The sequence below is a fragment of the Bombina bombina genome, chromosome 1, assembly GCF_027579735.1.
Source record: "Bombina bombina isolate aBomBom1 chromosome 1, aBomBom1.pri, whole genome shotgun sequence".
Taxonomy (NCBI): domain Eukaryota; kingdom Metazoa; phylum Chordata; class Amphibia; order Anura; family Bombinatoridae; genus Bombina; species Bombina bombina.
This window is the reverse complement of record NC_069499.1, coordinates 1,194,528,578-1,194,533,962: the sequence shown is the minus strand read 5'-3', so window position 1 is coordinate 1,194,533,962 and position 5,385 is coordinate 1,194,528,578.

The following is a 5,385-nucleotide window of genomic DNA, read 5'->3' as shown; positions in this document are numbered from 1 at the left end:
CATTATCTTACCACTTGACACAGACCAGTTATTTATGGAATATTCTCTCCCTTTTTTTGTATTTTCTTTGTTAGACCATTACATTAGGGTTTCTATGTAAATATATATATTCTAAAGTTGTCCACTTTGGGGATACTACCCCGATTGACACTAAATTGTTTGTTTTGCTCTCCCTAACCTATTTTCTCTGGTATCTAAACAATATCCCTTTTATAGGGAAAGCCACAGTTACATATCCAAAGCACACTTACCCTGCCCTTAGTGTCGGGCAGTTAATTACCAAAAAATCTTGGTTGTCTTTTCTTCTAATCTTACTCTCTCTCTGCGGCACATAACACAATCCTACTTCCCCATCCTTATTCTCTAACCTTTTTCCCTTTCCCTCCTTGTATTTGTGCTCCCTTTTTTTTATTTTTTTATTTCTCTTTCTCTCCCCTAGAATGGACCCAAAGAAGAGCAGATTTGGATCCCACGACCTCACATTTGTCTCAATAAATGTAAAGGGACTAAACAACTCAGGTAAGAGGTCTATCGCCCTCAAAGAATTTAAACGTTTAAATAGCCAAATTGTCTTTATTCAGGAAACACATTTCCAAAGGGGTAAAGAACCGAAATGGTTAGATAGTACATACACTACTTCCTACTTCTCATCCGGCCCTGAAAAGAAAGGGGGGGTGGGCATACTGATCCACAAAAATGTACCGCTCAGGATCGCCCATATGGAAAAAGACCCTGAGGGTCGGAACTTACTATTACAAGGAACGCTATATACCCACCCTATCACATTGGCTTGCATATACGCCCCAAATACAGACCAACACCACTATGTAAAAAAAGTCACCAAGGTATTGCTAGACTACTCCAAAGGCCCCACTTTTGTAGCTGGAGACCTGAATCTCCCACTTGACCCACTCCTTGACACGTCCAGCGGGTCATCCAATGTCCCCCGCAGATCTACTAAGAGTGTGAGGACGTCTCTTGCTGACATACAACTACACAACGTATGGAGAACACTACACCCAACAGACCGTGACTATACATATTTTCCCCCCCCACACGACAAATACTCACGCATAGACTATTTCTTTACAGATTCTATGGGTCTCGAGTTGACAGTGGACTGTGAGATAGGCTCCATCACCTGGTCTGACCATGCCCCCGTGATGTGCAGGGTGATTTGGCCCGACATTCCCCCAACAACATATATCTGGAGGTTGGATGACTCCTTATTGGAATCACCACCCATAGCTGAAGACGTAAGCAAGTCTCTGACCGAATATTTCACAATCAACGACCCCGCGAGTACTTCCCTACCAAACACATGGGAAGCGCACAAGTGTGTTATCCGCGGTGTTTTCCTCAAACATAAAGCAAGACAGATTAGGTCATATAGAGAAAAACACACGCAGCTATTGTCTACAATCTCTGACCTAGAGGCTAAACATAAGCTCAAACCGACTGATAAAACGGCCAAGCTAAATCTTAAAAACCATCTTATGACAGCCCATCACAGACGACTGTTTTGGACCAAACAACAGTACTATGAGGGGGGTAATAAGCCAGGCAAATTGTTGGCGAGATCGATCCGTAGATCACAGCTTAAAGCCTACATACATCACTTAAAAGCGAAAGATGGCTCCAAAATAAAAGGTTGCAAACAGATTGCAGAAGCCTTTCACACATACTATAGTAAAATATATAATTTGCCTAACAAATTAGACGGAATGCAAACCGCAAACTCACCATCTAATGAGGTAAACCAAATTGACGAGTACCTCTCTGACCTAGAGTTACCCCAACTTGTAGACGCAGACATGGACACCCTAGACGCCCCAATTACCCTAGAGGAACTGACTGACGCAAGTAAGGATCTCCCCAAAGGGAAATGGCCGGGTCCGGATGGAATCACACCTAAATATTTTAAGACATTCCTTCCTTTACTGGCCCCTAGCTTGCTCCAATTATTCAATAACCTACGTGACAGCCCCAGATTGATGAGGTCCATGCTGGAGGCGCACTTAACGGTCATCCCCAAACCGGGTAAGGAACCCACAACCCCAGAAAATTTCAGACCAATATCCTTACTAAACACGGACATTAAACTGGTAGCTAAAATTCTGGCAAAACGCCTCAATAAATTTTTACCAAATTTGATCTCTCCAGAGCAAGTGGGCTTCATTCCAGGTAGGGAGGCTCGTGACAATACCACAAAGGTCCTACAGTTGACAAACTATGCAAGGGTTGAAGGTGTGCCTATGGCCCTCTTCTCTACCGACGCGGAGAAGGCCTTCGACCGGGTCGGATGGCCTTTTCTGCGTCGAGTGATGCGATCGATGAATTTCGGAGAGAGTTTTCTGAACATGGTGTTTTCTCTGTATTCTGACCCGGGCGCCCGAGTAAGGGTAAACGGCACGCTTTCAGAGCCGTTCAAAATTACAAACGGAACTAGACAGGGGTGCCCTCTGTCTCCTTTGTTGTTCGCCCTGTCCATAGAGGCTCTAGCACAGAGGATTCAGCGAAATGACAAAATCACGGGGGTCAAACTGGGCGACATTAAACATAAACAGGCACTCTACACGGACGACATTCTTTACACTCTCACGAACATACACACATCGGTACCTGAACTCCTTAGGGAGTTAAATAACTATGGAAAGGTCTCAAATTTCCACCTAAATTTAGGGAAATCAGAGTTACTTAACATTAATGCCCCTCAAGATCACATAGATATGCTCAGAGACATATACAATATCCCAATATCCACAACAAAACTAAAGTATCTTGGCATTTATATACCTCAAAAACACCAAGATATATTCAAAGAAAACTATTTGAAACTAAACCAGGACATCACTAACGATCTCTCGTCCTGGAAAAACAAGCCACTTTCGTGGCTTGGTAAAATAGGGGTAATCAAAATGAATGTGCTACCGCGCATTCTATATGTTCTGCAGACTATCCCGATCTCCCTACCAGAAGATTACATCCCACAAATGCAGAGATTATTAGAACAGTTTGTATGGACAGGCACTAGGCCCAGAATACCGTGGACTATGTACCTTCCTAGAGATAGGGGAGGGTTGGGATTCCCAGATTTGAATACATACAAAAGGGCCATAGCTCTACAGCACATTGTAGAATGGTCACAAAACGGAAACCACAAACTATGGGTTCGAATAGACAGTCATATTTTGGGACTTAACAACGTAGGCACACTGGCCTGGATTCCCATGAATCACCGCCCCAAAGTCCTAAACAGATACCCTATATTAAAAGACGTGCTGACTGAGTGGGATAGGGCATCTTCATCTTCTACCAACATCACAAGAGGACTTTCCCCTCTACTACCTACACTAGAAAACCCTGCACTACCATACCACAAGTTAGGATCGAGACTGCGCACCCCTTACACTCTGAAAGAGGGATGCCTTTATAGCGCCATAGAGAACGGGGGATTTAAAACTTAGAATCAAATGAAAGAAATAAATTACCCCATTTTCACCTCGTGGCTGAGATATAATCAACTAGTGCACTACATATCACATCTTAAGTGCAAAGACCAATTAACTAGGGACCTCACCCCATTTGAACGACTGTGTATCGCTAATAATCCTCACAGGCGACTGATTTCCCTCATTTACAAATTAATGCTGATCGGTCCTGACACCCTCCTCCCATGTATATAGCTTCATGGCATAGGGAGCTTGACACGGAACACTCTCATGAGGAGTGGCACCGGGCATTCTCCTTGGTAAGGCGTTCATCAGTATCGGCTACCATACAGGAGATCAAACTAAAATTACAATGCAGATGGTATCATACTCCGAGTAGGATACATCGCCTTTTCCCCAGGGCCAGCCCCCTGTGCTGGAGGGATTGTGGCGAGCTCGGCACACTCACACATATCTGGTGGTCGTGTCCGAAGTTGGATAGTTTCTGGGTGAGAGTACTGGGAAAAATATCGGATATCATGGAAATAGAGGTCCCCAAGACTCTAGAAACCTTACTCTTTCTAAACCTACCGAAACTTAAAAATGCACTCTATCGGCCCCTGTTATTACTAATGCTCACAGGAGCAAAGCGACTGATCCCCAAAAAATGGAAATCGCCAGATATACCCACAATGAACGATTGGCAGTCTTCTGTTTCTGACCTTTTAGCACTAGAAAAGCTACACTACCTCAAAATAGGCCAAATTACAACCTATGAGATGATGTTGGAGAGATGGAACAATTCTTTAGTATAAATGAGTACTGAACCTGTGGTCAGTGTTTCCTAACAGAATAGCCCCCTCCCCACAAATTTAAATCACCCCCCCCCCTTTTTTTTTTTTCCCCGTCCCCTCTCCCCCCCATGTGCCGCCTCTCTACGTTCTTCACCCTCTTTCTTTCTCCACTCTGCCTTCACTCTCACAACTAGAAGCTACCTGCTATGTGTGCTGAGACAGAGAGAGGAAATGTTTTGACTAACCAGGATATCGTCATATGTTATTATTAGTTTTATATGTTTGAAAAATTCTAGATAAAAATCAAGCTTTTGAAGGGCCGTCATTATTGATAATTTCTGAATATTGTATTCATGTTTGCAACAAAAATTTTGTATGACGTACCTAATCTATGTAATGCTGTTTATTACCTGACAATAAAGCTTGTTTATAAATAAAAAATAATAATAAGAAAAAAAAATATTAAGATCTTTTTGTATATCCATTATAAGCCTCCTTGTTTCTTCTAGTTTCTGATTCTTATATTTGATCATAACATTCATTAACCTAAGAGAACATTCAGTGAGAATATCATTCCATTCACTCATAAACCAATCCTCTGATACTTGAAAAGAAGGACGTTTTCTGATTCTGAGTCCTCTGGGTATCATGTTAATGTCCACATACTTTTCTAGAGACCTTTTATCCCACCAAATCTGGTATTCTTTGGCTAATGCTTTTTCCATTGATAAGAATATGTCTGAAATGTCTTTTGTCTGGGTTTCTGGGTTGAAAGTATCTTTTAACGTAGATCACATCCGGCCTAGGAGAGGGCCGGTGTTTATTGCAGCAAGGGCACTACAGCCCGCCCGTTAGGGCTCCGGGAAGGACGGCACTTACTCAGTTGCCAGGATCGAAGCATCATACAGGATAGACGGATGAACGCCAGCCCGTGCAGTCTACCCTCTGATTGGTCGCAGACAATCACGTGCTTTGTGACGTCAGACGCCATCGGAAGATCTCTGAGCCATGGAAGAGTTGGGGAGATTGTGAACCCGAACGGCCGAAAAGTCTGTAGCGACTGGGGTAAGACGGAGAGAGCGGGCAGAGCAGACGTCTCTATTTTCCTTTTCAGACGCTGTTAGCAGCTAGGATACCAAGAACCACAAAGTACCCACCCA